The 17448-nt window shown below is 43.5% G+C and overlaps 1 protein-coding gene across 1 annotated transcript in view; it reads left to right on the top strand.

The window, feature by feature from the left end:
- The first annotated feature begins 1130 nt into the window (after nucleotides 1-1130).
- Nucleotides 1131-17448, top strand: part of TEC (tec protein tyrosine kinase) — a 97891-nt gene continuing 81573 nt past the window's right edge. Inside the window, exon 1 of the mRNA XM_081958907.1 lies at nucleotides 1131-1462. The gene's annotated coding sequence lies outside the window, so the exon portion shown is untranslated. The remainder of the gene's footprint in view (nucleotides 1463-17448) is intronic.

The raw sequence follows: 17448 nt of genomic DNA, 5'->3' as shown, positions 1-17448 counted from the left end.
CTCAGGGAGGCAAGCAGAGCTCTCCCCCCCTCCCAGGCTTCCTGGGCCCAGTTGCCTTTCCTTTGGCCTGCTGCCCTCCATCCCCTCCTGTTTCAGTCTTCTTCCTCCAAAGGTGGACGCTCTTGCTCTTCTCCTCCTCCTTTTCTCTTCTGCTCCTCCTCTTCCTCCCTCTCCTCCTCTTCTGATTCTCTCCTCCTTTCTTCTCCTCTTCCTCCTCTTCTCCTCCTCCTCTTCCTCCTCTTCCTCCCTCTCCTCCTCCTTTTCTCCTTTTCTCCTTGTTTCCTCCTCTTCCTTTTCTTCTTCTCATCCTCTCTTCTCCCCTTCCTACCTCTCCTCTTTTTCTTCTCTTCTCCTTCTCTCCCTCCCCCTCCTTTCCTTTCCTTCTCCTCCTCTTCCTCCTCTTCTTCTCCTCTTCCTCCCTCTCCTCCTCTTCTCTTCTCCTTCTCTATTATCCTCTTCTCCCCCTTTCCTCGCCTTCTCCTCCTCTTCCTCCCTCTCCCCCTCCTCTTCTCCTTCTCCTTGTTTCCTCCTCCTCCTTTTCTCTCCTCCTATCCTCTTCTCCTCTTCCACCCTCTCCTCCTTTTCTCCTCCACTTCTTCTCTTCCTCCCCTCCTTTCCTCTTCTCCTCCTCCTCTCCTCTTCTCTCCCTTTTCTCTTCTCCCTTCTCTTCCTCCCCCTCCTCCCTTTCTCTTCTTCTCTTTCTCCTCCTCCCTCTCCCTCCCCTTCTCTTCTCCCTCCTTATCCTCCTCCTTATCCTCCTCCTTTTTTCTTCTTCTCTTTCTCCTCCTTTCCTCCTCCTCCCCCTCCTTTCCTCTCCTTCTTCTCTTCTTCCTCTTCCTCCCTCTCCTCCTTTTCTCCTTTTCCTTGTTTCCTCCTCCTTATCTCTCCTCCTCCTCCTCCTATCCTCTTCTCCTCTTCCTCGCTCTCCCCCCTTTCTCCTCTTCTCCTTCTCTTCGCCCTCCTTTTCTCTCCTCCTTCTCTTCCTCCCTCTCCTCCTCTTCTTCCTTCTTCTCTTCCTCCTCCTCCTCCTCCTCCTCCTCCTCCTCCTCCTCCTTGTTTCCTCCTCCCCCTCCCTCTCCTCCTCCCCTCTTCGCCTGCGAGCAGCCGCGGCGAGGCGCGCTGAGAAGGGCCAGCGAGCGCTTCGAAGGCGCCGGGCGCCAGCCGCCCAGCCAAAGTTTGGCAGCCTTGGCTTCCTTTTCGTCCGCTGCGAGGCGCGACCTGCTTCTTCCCAACGAAAGCAAAAAACCAACCCTCGCGGAAAGGCGCTGCTACTCCGGAGAGGGCGAGGTTAACAAGCGCCGTCTCGGAAGCCGCCTCCCCGCCGTAAAGGGGACGGAGGAAGAAGAGAAGGTGGTAGTGGGCGGCGGCGGTGCCGGCAGTGGCCGCGGCTGTTCGGCTCTTTTTCCACCGCGGTGCCATTTCGTCCTTCGCCCCGCCGGCAGGTTCCGCGTCGTACGGTCAGGTAAGAAGGGGAAAATCCCAAACAGCTTCTCCCTTTTTTTGCAAGTCACTTTCAGGGGTTACAGACGGAGCCCCGGTCCGTAAGTGTCCTTGACCTTGTCCGTGCAGGTGGCAGGTGTTTGAACTGCTGGACTGAACGGTTTCTACACTTGGTTGTACGTCAAAGGGAACAAGCACTAGCTCGCTTGTTGGGCTGTTCTGTACAACTTTACTCTGCGTTAGAATCCCGGACCTTGGACCTTACGGTGCTAAAAGGTGGTAAACACTGAGGCAAAAAAAAACCACAACAAGAAGTACACATATAGTGTTATCAATGATATTGCTAATAAAAATTCTCTCTTTATATCCATAAGTTTTTTTCTTCTTCTGTATCTTGCCATCTGGGGTCGATTTCCCCTCCATTTAATTCCTCTTTCAGTGTTCCACTCTTTCCATTTTCAGAGACAAACCAATCACCATAAATATCAGCAAATTTTAATTTCTTTATATTCATTTTCCTCTTCGATTTTTAGGATTTTAACCACCACTTTTTCCACTTGATAAACATCTCCAACTTCTTCATCATATTTTGCTGTTAGATGCTCTAAATCAGCGATGGCGAACCTTTTTTGGCTCGCGTGCCACAAGTGGGGGGAGTGCAGGGGGGGCCGTGTGCGGGCGTGCCGCACACATAATGCAATGCGCGACCCTCCCGTGCGCATGCGCGCACAACACGTGAGCCCCCCCCATTTTTACATGCTATTTTTGCCCTCCCCAGGCTCCAGACGCTTTATAGGAGCCTGGGTAGGGCGAAAAGAGCCTCCCCCGCTCCCACCCGGAGGCCCTCCGGAGCCTTCAGGGACCGTCCGGAGGCTTCCCTGAAGCCTTCAGAACGCTTAAAACCACCCTCCGAGCAAACCGGAAGTGACTTCCAGGTTGCTCGGAGGGTCATTTTAAGCGCTCCAAAGGCATCAGGGAAGCCTCCGGACGGTCCCTGAAGCCTTCGGAACACTTAAAACAACCCTCCGAGCAACCCGGAAGTCACTTCCGGTTTGCTCGGAGGGTGGTTTTATGCGTTCCGAAGGCTTCAGGGAAGCCTCTGGATGGTCACTGAAGCCTCCGGGGGGGGGGGGGGGAAGGCTCTTTTCGCCTATAAAGCCTCTGGAGCCTGGGGAAGGTGAAAAATAGCTTTTAAAAAGGTGAACTCAGCTGGCCAGCGCGCGCATGCGCACTGGCCAGTTGACACGGCAGCGCCTTGCGTGCCCTGACAAATGGCTCTGCGTGCCACTTGTGGCACACGTGCCATATGTTCGCTGTCACTGCTCTAAGTCTTCCAACTTCTTCTCTATCCTCTCATATGTGTGATAATTTCTGTATTTCTGAGAATATCTTTTGCAGACTTAAAATTTCTTTCTGCTGTTGAAATTGTGCCATTATCTCCAGCTAACAAACACTGCTGCTCTAGCTTGGAATGTTTTAACAAGATTAAGCATAGATTCACAATAACATTTTATTTTCACCTTTCTCTGGTTAAAGATATACTTCAAAGGGACATCTGTATGCTTTTCTTCTTATCACTTTCTATAAACAAGCAGTGAGACCTTGGACTGCCAAGCCAGGATAATCAGTGAGAAAAGTAAGAGTGTTTTGTTTCCAATACACAAACCTCCAGCCTCCGAGTAGCAGTGTTATTGTTGCAATTTTCTTTGTTTCTTTTTGTATATTTTTTGTATTTCAAGTTTTTAAAAAAGTCCAATTCTTGAATGAGTTAGAAGAACACCCACAGTAATGAAAGAGGAGAATTTTAGTCCATAGGTTACAAAGAATAATAAAAGAAAAAAATAGAAGAAAACTTAATCTATTCGTTTTAAAAGGCTTGCATAAATTCCATCCATGAAGATAGCATTTAAAAAGTAAGATAACCTACTGTCCAAAATATTCCAAATTTAATTCCGCCACTTATTTCTCCTGTTCTCCAATTTAAATTAATTTTAAGTTTTTTATAGGCAGTCTCTTTTAAAACAGTAAAAATTCCTCACCAGCTGGAAACACTTTCTCTTTCCGTATCCTTCCATTTTGGAGCCGCCCTGACTTCATCAGCCTAATGGCTGGATTTTTTGTCGCCGGTTTGAAGAATTTCTCTTGGATCGATCAGGGACTTTGCGATGTCCCTGAGATCAGCAAGACATATTCTTCCTGTTCACCGTCTCTGCAGGACAGTTTAGGTCCATTTGGACCACCCAGATAAGCTGAAACAGAAGAAGGGCATCAAAATTACATGAGATTTTATAAGCAAGGAATTGCTAAGAGGAGTCCATACAAAGTTGATTAAGGAGATGATTAGAGAACTGACACCACAAATAGCAGAAGATATGAGACTGTTTTGCTACTGGAAAGATACAGGTTGATAGATGGAAGAGTATATTTTAAAACTAGCTAAACTTAGTGAAATTTAGTGACAATAGATATAGTTAAATAAATAATTGATAATGATAATGTATACAATGTGTAGTGTTATGATAAGTAATAATTGGATATGAATATTGAATGGTACCCATGAAAGGAAGATTAGAAATCCTTTTGGATTATATATAAAGGTTAATGAAAAAGAAGTAAGTTAGATACATTAAGTCTTGATTATTAGGGGAAAATGTTATGATGCAGGATATAGTTAAATAAAGGAGGGATAATGATAACAACTTATATACAGGTATGGGTACAACATAAGGAAACTGGATGTAAATTGCAAACAGTGATTTGGAAAGGAGGATTAGAAAACTTTGTTACTAAATATTACGGATGTTTAGCTGGAATAGGACATAAGGATTTAGTGTTATTGGAGGATTTTAGAAATAGTAAATGAAATGCCAGTATGTGGTTATGCATTAAATCTTGGTATATTTTATGATGATAGTCAAATGAAAATGGAGGTATGATGATGGTAACATGTATAAATATCTGAGTTAAAATACTTGAGTTAATATGAATTATAGTTGTTGACTGTGGAAGAGATGCACGAAAGCCTTTTTGTAATCAACTGATATACTTTCTACAGTATGTAAAGAAGGATGTGTTGTGTTTGTTTTGAAAATAAAAAATAAAAAAATATATTAAAAAAAGAAGTACACGTATAAACTGGGTGAAACCAGGATTAATCGCAGTAACTATGAGAGGGATCTTGGAGTTTTAGTTGGCAACCAGCTAAATATGAGCCAGAAGTGTGCGGGTGATAGCCAAAAAAAGCCAATGCAATCCTAAATTGCATTAACAGGGGGATACAATCAAGATCAAGTGAGGTACTAATACCGCTTTATAAAGCCTTAGTAAGACCACACCAAGAGTACTGCATCCAGTTTTGGTCACCACACTATAAAAAAGTTTGTGGACACTCTAGAAAGAGTGCAGAGAAGAGCAACCAGGATGATTAGGGGACTGGAGACTAAAACATATGAAGAACAGTTGCAGGAACTGGGCATGGCTACTCTAATGAAGAGAAGGACCAGGGGAGACATGATAGCAGTCTTCCAATATTTGAAAGGCTGCCATAGAGAGGAAGGGGGTCAAGCTATTCTCCAAAGCACCTGAAGGCCAGACAAGGAATAATGGATGGAAACTGATCAAGAAGAGATTCAACCTAGAAATAAGGAGGAATTGTCTGACAGTGAGAACAATCAACCCATGGAACAGAAGTTGTGGGAGCTCCATCACTTGAGACTTTCAAGAAGAGATTGGACTGCCATTTTTCAGAAATGGTGTAGGGTCTCCTGTTTGAGCGGGGGGTGGGGGGTGGACTAGATGACCTGAAAGGTCCTTTCCAACTCTGTTAATCTGTTAAACCTGTTGAACCGTACTAGTAATTGGCAGCTCGGGGGGGGGGAGGTGTCTTTAAAGTTCACGGCCCAGAGAGTTGATGGGAGCATCAACTCTTGGAGGGACACTACCAAATCTCTGGAATTGGAGCTTTCCCAAAACTTTGTACAGATAGTCCTCGACTTACAACAGTTCCCTTAGTGACCGTTCAAATTTACAAGGGCACTGAAGAAAGGGACGTACGGTCATTTTTTCAGAAAGGTCGGCAGCACGGCCATTTGAATCCATAGCGCTGCGTAATGGACTGAGCCCCCATTACTTGTCCCAGCTTCTGCCAAAAGTATGTAAAAATGCGAGTAGAAAAATAGGAACCACCTTTGGTGGGAAGGTAACAGCATTCTGTGCACCTTCAGCCTTTAGTCATGCCGGCCACATGACCATGGAGACGTCTTCAGGAAGCTGGCTCTTCGGCTTTGAAACAGAGATGAGCACCGCCCCCTAGAGTCGGGAACGACTAGCACCTATGTGGGAGGGGACCATTTACCTAACAACCTTTCACAGCATTCTGTATGGTTCATGTGATCTCAAAATTCAGATGCTTGGCAACTGGTTCAGACTTACGATGGTTGCTGTGTCCTGGGGGGTCATAGGTGATCCCGTCTTGTGACCTTCGGACGAGCAAAGTCAATGGGGAAGCCAGGCTCCCTTCACAACCAGGTGACTAACTTTATCAACTGCAGTGCATCACTTAACAACTGGGGCAAGAAAGGTCATTAAAAAGGGGGCAAAACTCACTTAACAAAAGGTCTCACTTAACGACAGAAATGTTGGGCTCGGTTGTGGTCTTTAGGACGAGGGCTGCCTTGTATGGCATGCTCTTTATAGTTGTCAGCAGCCTTTTGATGAATATGGTGCCCGACTTGGGTGAAACTCTAATTTTCCGGCTTGTATGTAAAAATGCGAATCGGAAAATAACGTTGAATTTACAACTAAGATCTGTATGTTTCCTGCACCAGAATGTGTCAACAGTCAATCTAGAAATAGTGACAATGCAGGGACTACTATAGGCTTTCTCTCTGGTCGTGTAAGAACTGGGCTGATGGGAATTGCAATGAATCATACTGGGAGTGACTGGGTTCGGACGTTGGGCTGGAACTGGGGAAACTAATTTTAAGTATCCACTTCCGATCAGAAGGGAGAAATAACTACAAGTAGCCCTTGACTTACAACCAGTGGTGAAATTCATTTTTTTTTACTATCGGTTCTTTGGGCGTGGCTTGATGGGCGTGGCAGGGGAAGGATACTGCAAAATCTCCATTCCCACCTCACTCTGGGGCCAGCTGAACTACCCAAAATTTCCGCTACTGGTTCTCCAGAATCTGTCAGAACCTCCTGAATTTCACCTCTGCTTACAACATTCATTTAATGACCACTCAAAGTTTTAGTGGCATTGAAAAAAGTGACTTATGACCATATTCCACACCTACAACCATTGCCGCATCTCCATAGTCATGTGATCTGCTGTAAATCCAGACGTTTGGCAACTGACTCATATTTATGACGGTTGCAGTGCCCCGGGGTCATGGGATCAGCTTTTGCGACCTTCTGACAAGCAAACTCAAGTCAGGTTCATTGAACAACTGTGCCACTAACTTAATAACTGCAGTGATTTACTTAACGACCGTGGCAAGAAAGGTCGTGAAATGGGGCAAAATGTACTTACCAATTGTCTTGTTTAGCAATAGAAATTTTGGGCTCGATTGTGGTCGAGGACTACCTGTATTTATTTCACAGGGATTTCGTTAAGATAACTTGGAAAGGAAATTCAGCAGCATGTTTGCCACCGTGAATTACTTGAAATAAAGACAGTGTGTGTGTCTGCACCAGGATAAAAATGTTCCTTCCTTCAGTGACTTTCAGAATTGATATTTGAATGACTTAAGGGGTTGATTAAGAGGAGATAAATACTGAAAACTGTTTTGAAAAACATTTTCACAGCTAGATTCCAGAGAAGATATATACCATATTTTTCGGACTATAAGACACACAGGAATATAAGACTCACCAAGGTTTTGAAGAGGCAAATTAAAAAAAAAAGTTTTTGCACTCTGCAAACCTCCCCAAAACGGCCTGTTTTTCGCAAAAACGGTCCCGTTCCCCCACCACAAAAGGCCTGAACAGCCTTTAGGGGGCTTGCAGCGTGCTCAGGGGGGGGGGGGGGATGAGCAAAAAATGGCCCATTTTTCATTTAAAAAGGGCATGGATAGCCTTTAGGAAGGGGCCATTTTTTGCTCAATTCTGCCCACCCTCAGCCCCCAGGAGCTCTCTAAAAGCTTCCTACAAGCTAAAAAATGCTGTATTCAGTGTATAAGACACACTCAAGATTTTCAGCCTCTTTTTTGAGGGAAAAAGGTGTGTCTTATACTCCGAAAAATACGGTATATCAGAAATCTTTTTTTTAAATATACCGTATTTAGGACTATAAGACGTACCGGAGTATATGATGCACCATGATTTTGAAGAGGTAATTTAAAAAAAAAAGTTTTTGCACTCTGCATGCCTCCCAAACCCTCTGCATGCCTCGATTTTTGCAAAAAGGGGGGGCCATGCAGAGCTTTAGGAGGCTTGTAGAGTGCTCCTGGAGGTTCGGGGGGGGGGACACAAAAATGAGCAAAAAATGGACCATTTTTTGCAAAAAGAAAAAGGGCATGCAGAGTTTGGGAGGCTTGTAGAGTGCTACTGGGGATAGGGGGAGGGAAGGAGCAAAAACAGCCTGTTTTTTGCTCATTTTTGCCCTCCCCAGCCCCCAGGAATACTTTGCAAGCTTTCCGAACCCTCTACATGTCCATTTTTGCAAAGGGGGCGGAGTTTCGGTAGGCAAAAATGTTGCATTAAGTTTATAAGACACACTCAGATTTTCACCCTCTTTTTTGTGAGTCTTATACTCTGAAAAATATAGTAGTTGATGTGTATGAAATTGGGTTTTTTTTAAAGCTATTGTTAAGATCCTTCTTGCTTTTATCCATAGAGTTGCTGAACCTTTTTCTAAAGCTCAACTTGAATTTAACGGCCTTACGATAAAAAATGAACTGGCTAAGGATTTCCCATAATCACCCTGCTAGGAGAAACTATACATTTTAAATTAATGTCCGGGCAATTATTATAGACAAGTTGATGATTCACTTCTCTGATTACAACAGGGGTGTCAAACTCAAGGCCTGGGGGCTGGATCCGGCTTGCGGGGTGTTCAGACCTGGCCCGCAAGGCCACCTTCGAAATAACGAAGGACTGGGCCGCGGTACCTGCTAGCAAAACCGGAGCCCATGAGGGTTAAGGTGCCCCCCCGAACTCCGTTTTCACTGGCAGAGGGTTGCAGGAGGCCGTTGCAGCTGAAAACGGAGCTCAGGAGCCCGTTTTCGCTGGCAGAGTGCTTGGGCAAGCAGGGGCACCCCCAACACAAGTGATGTCATACTGGCCATGCCCCCCCTCCCCAAGGTCACACACAACCCTAATGAAATCAAGTTTGACACACCTGGATTACAAGAAACATGATTTCAATATTACTATGAGTGAGCCAGTACCTGCTGACCATGTAGCCTAAATGTACAAGTTTTGGACTATTAAGAAAGCGGATGAATCTCAAACTTTGTCCTGAAATAGCCAGCAAGGATATTCTATAATAATAGATGCCCTGCATTCAGATGTATAGATTGACAACCGGAAGATCAGTTAACAACTCTGTAGGAACAAGGCAGTGTCTTAATAGTGACACTCTGTTTATATTCACATTGTTTGCCATCAGAGGCCATGTTTATATGTCATGCTTACTTATAATTGATTTATCTGTGATTTATTTAGCTCAGTTTTCCAGGTAGATATGGACATTGTTTCCCCAACATAAACTGGTGGGTTGTTACTTATTAATTGTTTTATTTAATCTGGCTATTCATTTAACAACTCTGGTTGGCTCCCAGAGTTAAAATAAGCCAGCATGGATTTATTTTTCATGTTCAAAACTTTTATTACAGTCCTCAACTTAAAACCACAACTGAGCCCAAAATTTCTGTAGCTAAGCGAGACAGTTGTTAAGCAAACTATGTTATGACCTTTCTTGCCACAATTTTGAGTGAAACACTGCCGTTGTTAAGTTAGTGACACGTTTGTTAAGTGAATTTATTTATTTATTTCTTAGATTTCTTATTTCTTAGATTCTGGTTTCCCCATTGCCTTTGCTTGTCAAAAGGTTGCAAAAGGAGATCACATGACCCCAGGGCATTGCAACCGTCATAAATATGAGACAGTTGTCATGTGTCTGAATTTTTATCCTATGGCCGCGTGGATGTTGCAACAGTTCTAAGTGTGAAAAATGGTCGTAGATTATTTTTTTTCAGTGCCATTGTAACTTTGAACAGTCACTAAATGAACTGTTGTGAATTGAGGACTACCTGTAGTTTATCAGAATATAAAATACAAAAGAAAATGCATACAATGTGAACTAGGGGAGGGGAAAAGGGAAAAAGAGGGGATGTGGGGGTAGAAAGGGGGGGGAAAAGTGTTGACCAGACTCTTTTTAGCACAGAAAATAACATTACAACCTCACCTTTTTACTTTTATACAGTAATATCAGGGGTAAAATTCAGCAGATTCTGACAGGTTCTTGAGAACCAGTAGCAGAAATTTTGAGTAGTTCAGAGAACCGGCAAATACCACCTCTGGCTGGCCCCTGGAGTGGGGAGGGAATGGCGATTTTGCAGTATCCTTCCCCTGCCATGCCCACCAAGCCATGGCCACAGAACCAGTAGTAAAAAAAAATTGAATTTCACCACTGCAGTAATTACACACACACACACACACACACACACACACACACACACACACACACAAGCCATTTGTACAGTGGTGGAATTCAAATAATTTAACAATGGGTTCTCTGCCCTAATGACCAGCTGGGTAGGTGTGGCTCGGTGGGCATGTGACTGGGTGGGTGTGGCCAACTCAATGTCATTCACGTTGATGGGCGCTTCTCCTTAGCTGTTACAATGTAATAAGGGTTAACCGGAGAGGCAGTTTCTGTAAGCAGAGCAATAAATTTTAGGCTAGAAACAACACCAGAATGTTTCCTTCCTGCCTTCCTTACAGGATTAGCCCTGTAGAGTGGTAAAAACGAAATGAGATTTCTTCCAACAACTTGTTCTCTGAACTGCTTAGCAAGTTAACAACCGGTTCTCCCGAATAGATGCGAACTGGCTGAATCTCACCATTGCATTTGCATAACAAAACTCTCTAATTGGCACAACCAAAGTCAAAGTTTCATTTTTCTATCACAAGCACAAAACGCAGAAGCAGTTTCCAAATAAAAACAAAATTGGAGAAATTCCTTTCTTTGAATAAAGGAACAGTTTAACCCAGGGATCCCCAACCCCCAGGCTGCGACCTACTTCCAGGCTGCGAACCATTTGGAACCGCAGAAATGGTGGGCGATGTGTGTGCATGCGGTCGCCTACTGCTTCCACGGCTGGTTCTGAATGGCTCACACCCATGTTGCTTCAACATGAACCAGCCAAATAGTCAACACACCCCCAGGCTGCATCAACAGAGGGAAGTGACAGTACCACTCTCCATTGCGTTAGTGATGCTAAACATGGAATACTGCTTCTTGTTCTGGTCACAACAATATAAATAAGACGTTGAGGTTTAAGAAGGATGCAGAGAAGAGCAGCAGAGATGATAAGAAATCTGGCAGCTCAATTATATAATGAATGGCTAAAGAAACTACTGTATTTTTCAGAGTATAAGATGCACCAAGTTTTCAAAGGCAATTTTTTTTAAAAAAGTAGGTAGATAGAGGGATGGAGAGGGAGAGAAAGAGAGAGAAATGCAGTAGGTAGGGAGGGAGGGAGGGAGAGAGAGAGTAGTTAGGTAAGTAGATAAAGGGATAGAGAGAGAGAGAGAAATAGAGAGAGAGAAATAGAGAGATACAGTAGGTAGGAAGAGAGAGAGTGTGTAGATAGGTAGGTAGAGGGATAGAGAGAGAAATAGAGAGAGAGAGAGAGAGAGAGAAATACAGTAGATAGGGAGAGAGAGAGAGAAGTTAGGTAGGTAGGTAGATAAAGGTATAGAAGAGAGAGAGAAATAGAAAGAGAGAGAAATACAGTAGGTAGGGAGGGAGAGAGAGTAGTTAGGTAGATAGATAAAGGGAGAGAGAAATAGAGATAGAGAGAAATACAGTAGGTAGATAGGGAGAGAGAGAGTGTGTAGGTAGGTAGGTAGAGGTATAGAGATAGAGAGAAATACAGTAGATAGGTAGGTGATTCTGCTGGCACAGCACTTGATCAATGTAATTCTCATCAATCAGTTAAAGAGCTTTCCAAAAAGAAAAAAAAAGTTTTTGCATTCTACAAACCTCCCCAAAATGGCCCGTTTTTCATGAAAACAGGCCCGTTTCCCCCCCCCAAAAGGCATCAATAGCCTTGGGAGGGCTTGCAGAGTGCTCCTGGGGGGCCAAAAGCAAGCAAAAAATGGTCTGTTTTTCACGAAACGGGCCCGTTTTTTGTCCCCCATAAAATGCATGCATAGCCCTATGGAAACTTATAGAGTGCTGCTGAGGGCTGGGGGGGGCGCGAAACATGGCCTATTGTTTGCTCATTTCTGCCCTCCCCAGCCCCCAGGAGCTCTCTGAAAGCCTCCATAAGGGTATGCACGGCCATTTTGGTTAAGGGGGCGGGGGTTTGGGATGAAAAAAATGCTGTATTCGATGTATAAGACGAACCCAGATTTTCAGCCTCTTTGTTGAGGAAAAGTGCGTCTTATGCTCTGAAAAATACGGTAGGTTCTGTATGTCTAGTCTAATGAAGAGAAAGCTTAGGAGTGATATGACAGCTGTCCTACAATACAGGCTGTGAAGGGCTATCAGAGGGAAAGGGGCATCACTTTATTCTTCTAAGGTGTTGTGGCCCGCCAGCGGCCAGCAGAGCTGGCAGCAGAGGCGAATGGTGAGGAGTTTGGGGGGGAACATGGACCAGTCCTGGAGGCTGGGGAAGGCTTGGACGAGGACTCTGCGTCGGAGACAGAGACGGGGCCAAGGCCATCTGGCTGTGATCAGGTGACTACAGAGCTAGACAGCAATGAGGCAGAAGAACAGCTGGAGCCTGTTCCCAGTGTGCGCATGCGCAGAGCTGCCAGAAGAAAAGAACAATTCAGAAATCAGGGTCGACTTGGGAGTAAAGTCACAGGTAAACAGTGAATGGCCCCTCCCATAGGAAATAAAAGAGGAGCGAAAGGGCAGTGGGCTTTTGCAGGAAACAATCTGTTCGTTTGGTCGTTAGATTCGTTTCAGGAGTGTGAAGATCTGTCCGTGAATCTCAGAGACTCTGTGCCCAGTCTTTCCTTGCACAGCACTTCATTTGGAAAATATTTACATGGCAGCTTTCCAAGATAGATAAGGTCTATAGTCATAAATATTCCTTTGAGGTACTGTTTGCCAAGCTTTGCTGAATGTGAATGAGAGGAATTCACATTCGTTTAATAAAAGGGGTTTTGTCGGGACCAGGACTCTGACTCGTGCTCTTTGGGGGAAGCCCAGGCAGAACATAAGGGCAGGATAAGAAACAATGGGTGGAAGCTTGTTAAAGAAAGATCCAACCTGGAACAAAAGAGAAATTTCCTGAGTACAATTAATCATGAAATTAATTTCGTGAGTACAATTAATCAGTGGAACAGCTTGCCTCTTGGCTGGAGGTTTTCAAGAAAAGATTGGACAATCATTTGTCCAGGATGGTATATAAAGATTTTCCTGCCTTGGGAGGGCATTGGACTAAAAGAAAGCCAAGATCTTTCTCAGTTCTAAGAGTCTATGACTATAACACAACGATAATAAACGATAGCAAAAACAACTGTGGAAATAGTTATTTTTTCCATAACAAAGCAACAGTGGAAAATCAATCAATCCACACAGACAGCCAATGTAGTCCTGATGAGGTAAGTCATTGTTCTGTATTTTTTAAAGCTAAGGAACTGTGTCTAGAATACATACACCATAGACAGTGGTGTGTTTATATAACACACAAAGTTAAAGTATTATTTTTAGGTGCATTAGGGGTGATCCCTACCAGTTGTAGTTTATTTAAAGCTAGAATAGAACAACAGAGTTGGAAGGGACCTTGAAGATCTTCTAGTCCAATCCCTTGCCTAGGCAGGAAACCCTACACCACTTCAGACAAATGGATACCCAACATCTTATTTAAAACTTCCAGTGTTGGAGTATTCACAATTTCTGGAGGCAGGTTGTTCCACTGATTAATTGTTCTAACTGTCAGGGAATTTCTCCTTAGTTCTAAGTTGCTTCTCTCCTTGATTAGTTTCCATCCATTCCTTCTTGTTCTACACTCAGGTGCTTTGGAAAATAGTTTGATTCCCTGGTCTTTGTGGCAGCCCCTGTGAGGTGGATTGGATTGAGAGAGAGACTGAGAGGGAGTGGCTGGCTCCCTCCCTCCCTCCCTCCCTGCCACATCTACTTTCCCCACCCCACTGCTTTCTTTCTGGTCCAAATCTTGTCCCATTTGTTCAATTTTTGGAAAGATCTGCAAATAAAGATGGAAGGAGCCTTTCCTTTCCAATATGCTACTAGATTAAAAAGGTTTTTTTTAAATAATAAAACTATAATGTAGACAGAGCATTCTCATCACAGCTGTTTTCATGATAGCTGGTGAAACAAGTCACTGTTAATTTAAAAAAAATGTTTTGTCACTTAAGCAATCGGAAATGCTGACATGCCCCTCATTTATCTTTAATGGTTTTCACAGTTCTCCCCCCTTGTACATCACACCTTTGGATTGCTGCAAAAAAGGAGCCACTAATGCAACCAAATAATTCTTGAGATTCTTTTCATATAGGTCTATTTTCATGTAAAATTCTGTCTTTGGTGCTATTTTAATATGCCAAATCGCATGCCAACTTAAATATTCCTATAATGGCAACTTTTTTCATCTTGGGAAGAAAAAGGCTGAAGATTTGCCTTATCCAATCGTGTCTGACTCTAATGGGCATTGCTCATGTCTCTTTCTTATCCAAGGCAGCCACATTATCTGAAGATATTCCCATGGTCATGTGACCAGCATGGCTTATGCCAAGGCGCATAGAGTGCTGTTACCTTTCCACTGATGTGGTACCTATTGATGTACTTGCATTTGCATGCTTTCGAACTGCTAGGTGGGTAGGAGCTGGGGCAAGTAATAGGAACTCACCCTATTGCCTGACGTTCGAGTCTCCAACCAGAGCTGTCAGTTTTTCAGCTGACAAGGACAATATCTTTAACCACGGAGCCATCACAAAAAAAGTCATACTTTGAAGAAGTCCATTCTAAAAGCTACATATGACATAATGCTGCTGGAGGAGCCTTCCTTCCTTCCTTCCTTCCTTCCTTTCTTCCTTCCCTACCTACTTACTTAATTAGACATGATGGTTATAGAGCCTTTGGATAGAGTATCCTATGATTGTTTGGGACATAGTTCTCCTGATGAAACAGGTTGAATGTTTAGGAATTCTCCTGCTACCCTGAGAAATTAGTTGTGATGACACCTACATATAACATAATGTTGCTGAAGAAACCTTCCTTCCTTCCTTCCTTCCTTCCTTCCCTACCTACCTACCTACCTACCTGCCTACCTACCCACTTACTTATTTAACTAACTAACTAACTAACTAACTAACTAACTAACTAACTATCTAGCTTGACATGTCTTTGGGGTAGGTATCCTATGATTGTTGGGGACATCCTTCCTTCCTTCCTTCCTTCCTTCCTTCCTTCCTTCCTTCCTTCCCTACCTACCCACTTATTTACTTAACTAACTAACTAACTTAACATGATGGTTATAGAGTCTTTTGGGTAGGGTATCTTATGATTGTTGGAGATATCCTCCCTTCCTTACTAACCTACCTACCCACTTACTTACTTAACTAACTAATTAACTGACTAACTAACTAACTTGACATGATGGTTATAGAGTGTTTTGGGTAGGGTATCCTATGATTGTTGGGGACAAAATCCTCCTGATGAACTAGGTTGAATGTTTAGGAATTCTCCTGCTACCTTGAAAAATTAGTTGTGGTGACACCTAAAAGTTCTTTGTCAGTTGTGGTTTTAACATGCTCCACAATTTCCTTAATGGGGAGGGTAAAGTGTCAATTGAGACATAACCAGTGTCAGTAAAAACAACTCAAGGGCATAAGTAGGAAACAACATAAAAAGTGCAGTTTTATGTTTCTTTAGAGATGTGGGAAGGACATGCCATTATTTAATCAATTTCAGTTGAGGGCTTTAGTGGCTTTTCTTGATCCAATTTCAGATATTATATTTATATACAAGGAGAGTTTCGCCAATTTTCCTCTCCACCTGCCACACGGAAGAGAGTGTGAGTGAAGAAAAAGGAACAGCATCATATCTCATTTCATTTTAGTATTTATTATTTCCTGTGAGACATTGGTACTAGGGGGCTTTGTTAAACTTTTTGTTGTCATGGACTTCTAAATAAGCATTCAGAAAATGCTAGGACCACTGACTTAAAAACATACGTTTTTAATCTTCCAGAGAATCTCAGTTTACATTTTCAATATATACAAAAATGATTATTATTAATATTTAACTGCGCCTTCTTATCTTTTTTTCCTTTTAAAGGTCTTTCCATTAGATTTTGTACTCAAAATATTTAGCCAAAATTATTTTTCCACTTGAATGATTGTATGCATTTCCTGCTTTATAATAAGAACTCTAGCATTAGTTGACAAAATTTCAGAACATAATGCTTGAGAGGACTGTGTGGGAGTTGTGGAATGGATCTCTTGCCCAATGAAATTACAGTTTTAGATACTCATCAGTGTATTTCCTGTTCACACAAGTTTTGCTTGCTTACATAAGATATCGGTTCCACTTGGCTTAGCAGATAAAATAATAATGCCATTAACTCTAAAAGTAACCACACTTGCAACCTCTTCATCATTGTCCTAGACCAGGCGTATCAAACTCAAGGCCTGAGGCCCAGATCCAGCCTGCGGGGTACTTAGATCTGGCCCATGGGGCCACCCAGGAAACAGCGAAGAACCAGCCAGGAGTGGTTCTTCCAGAGCTCTGTTTTAGGCTGCTGCGACCTCCTACAACCCTCTGCCAGTGAAAAGGGAGCTCCATTTTCACTGGCAGAGGATTGCAGGAGGCCGGCACAGCCGAAAACGGAGCTCGGGAGCCATTTTTGCTGGCAGAGTGCTTGGACCACCACAAGCACCCCCAACAGGAGTGTCATCAAGCTGGCCACACCCACCCTGGCCACACTGACCCCAGCCCCCCAAGGTCAAACACAACCCTGATGCGGCCCTCAAAGAAATCCAGTTTGACACCCCTGTCCTAGACTGAAGTTGCTGTTTGTATCTTCATGCTGTTTGTACTTTTCCATTAACTGATTTTCAGTCACAATCCACTTTTGTGAACCAAGTGAGGATAATCCAGCATCCTCAATAAAAGGCAAAAGGAAGAAACATAAAAACTTGAGAAAGCTAAAGCGTGAAAAATATTTATGTAAACTGGTATGCAAAGTATGTAATCTGCACCGTGTCTGCATTGCCTACAGGAAGGGCTCCTGGCAAGGGATAGGCTGCACATCACAAGAACCAAGAAAAATGTACTCAGAAAATGAGTGGCTCAGCTTATTTGAAGAGCTTTAAACTAAAACTGAGGGGGGGAGGGTGATCAATTTTTAGGACCGAATCCCAAGCATAAATCCCAAGACATCCAATCAAACAAGAAGGTAGGGAGTGATGGGAAGGAAGAAAACCTCAGATATAAAGCAGGAGAGGTAGAAAGTAGTGGTGAAATTCAATAATTTTTACTACTGGTTCTGTGGGCATGGCTTGGTGGGCGTGGTGTGGCTTGGTGGGCGTGGCAGGGAAAGGATACTGCAAAATCTCCATTCCCACCCCACTCTGGGGCCAGCCAGAGGTGACATTTGCCGGTTCTCCTAACGACTCAAAATTTCCACTACCGGTTCTCCAGAACCTGCTGGATTTCACCCCTGATAGAAAGTATACCCAGGGTCAGTCATAAAGGACTCAGATGCCTTTACACTAATGCTCAAACCTTAGGGAACCAACAGGGTAAATACTAATATATGAAGGCCAGTATGATATATTTGCCATTACTGAAACATTCATGAC

This window comes from Natrix helvetica, assembly GCF_964273705.1.
Source record: "Natrix helvetica genome assembly, chromosome: 7".
Lineage (NCBI taxonomy): Eukaryota > Metazoa > Chordata > Lepidosauria > Squamata > Natricidae > Natrix > Natrix helvetica.
The sequence above is the reverse complement of the archived record's forward strand: the minus strand, read 5'-3'. Positions and strand labels throughout refer to the sequence as shown.